Here is a 2,043-nt window from a genome sequence, read left to right as displayed (position 1 = left end):
GAAGGCGACTCTCACAAATACTGCTAAATCGTATTGCTTCTGAAATAATTGTAATGATGTCATATCGTCATAATGAGGTGGCATTATAATTGTATTAAATTATTTTTTTTTAAAATACATATATCTATATAATAAGAGATTTTTTTTAAAAAAATATATAAAATCTATGAGAAAAACATTTTAATGCTTGAAATAAATTTTAAACGTATATCAATAATTAAGATTGACCGAGATTAATGCTGTTCCCGCCCATTTACTACCCCTCTTTCTCTTTCTATTGCACCTTCTTTCTCATTCTCTCACTCCCTCTCACTTTTTTTTCCTCTCACAGACAACCTAATGGGTGGGTTTGTAGGGGGAAAGGGAGGGTCAACGGCTGTGAGGGGGACAAGTGGGAGGGCTAGTAGGTGCGACGGCGATGAAGGGGCCGGGTGGGGGCGAGGCATTGCGAGCGACTGATAGGGAGGGTGATGATGGTCCGAGAAGCGGTGTGGGAAGGGGCGACGACTGTTTGTGGCCAGTGAAGGAGGCGACCGGGCGAGGCAATGCGAGTGGTAGATGGAGGGGCACGACAAGCGGTGCTTGCGACAGGAGGTGACAGACGACAAAAGATAGTGTAAGTGACAGAATGAGGGACACGACAGATAGTGCTCGTGACAAAAGGGTGACGGACGATAAACACTGCTCACAGCGGTGGGGGGCAACAGCGATGCTCGCATTGGTTGGCCTCTAGTAGCAACCAACCCATTGCCTCCGATTAACGATGATGGGGGGTTCGATGAACCCCTGACTCGCGGACCTCTAACCGGGTGCTGTTATGGGTGCTTGAAGCCCCCAACTAGCAACAGTCAGGTGCTTTGAGGGTCCCTAACCGCCATTGGTCAGGGACCCTTAGAGCCCCCGACTAGGGCCGGTCAGGGACTCTAAATTTTTTTAAAATTTTTAATTTTTTAAAAATTTAATTTTTTAAAAAAATTAATATACAAGGTTGGGAATTCTTTTTAATTTTTTTAAAATTTAATTTTTAAAGAAATTAATACTTAATTTTTAAGTATTCTAAATATCAATCGTGTAAGTTTTTGAAATTTTTTAAAATATCATGTAAGTTTTAATATATAAGAATTTGACATTTAGAATTTGACTTGAATGATGCAATTTCAAAAGAAATAATTTTTTTTTAAATCATTGATGATCAAATGTTGTTTTTTAGTATAAAAATTTATTCAAATAATGATATCAAAGTATGAAGCTTAATTCGAAATTTAATATTTTTATCTTTAGGTATTGAATCTTTAATACTTAAAGAAATGTGAAATTGGTTAATCTATTCTATTGAGTTACTTAAAGATATAAATATTCAAAAATTATTCATTAATTTTATTTTTAATTTATTAATTATATTTTTTATTTTAGGCACAATAAAATCTTTTTTAAATTAAAACAATATAAAAATCAAAGAATTCTTTACTACACATGATGGGGGAACCCAAGGTTCGAGAACACAAGGGTTCCTGACCACTCACAATCAAGAACCCAAGGTTCTCAAACCTCGAATTGGGGTTCCCCACCCGGGTTGATGGTTGCTGTCATGGCGGTCGGTGGTGGATGATATCTATTGTTTGATATTTAATTTTTAATTTAATTTATTCAAATTGTAGCGCACTTACTAATATGGTTCATTATATAGATTTAGTAATTTTTTTTCTTTTTATTATAAAACGTTAACAAGTATACAATAACTTTAATTTCTATTTTTTGTTCAGTGTTTACAATTTTATTTTTTTACTTGTTCTTATATTTTGATTTGCAATATTAGTGAACATTTTAAATCTTATATGTTTGTTTCTTATTTGAATTTTATAGAGCGTTTAATACAAATAAAATTATTACAACATAATACGTATAAATTTTAATTATTTTTTAATCTTAATATTATTTACACCGTACCATTAGGCATGAGTATACACTAGTACTTTCATATAATAAATGAAATGTAACACCATGTGAGATGGCAAGGAAATTAATTAATTACAAAACACTCAT

Source organism: Diospyros lotus, chromosome 7, assembly GCF_014633365.1.
Source record: "Diospyros lotus cultivar Yz01 chromosome 7, ASM1463336v1, whole genome shotgun sequence".
Lineage (NCBI taxonomy): Eukaryota > Viridiplantae > Streptophyta > Magnoliopsida > Ericales > Ebenaceae > Diospyros > Diospyros lotus.
This window is presented reverse-complemented; position numbering follows the sequence as displayed.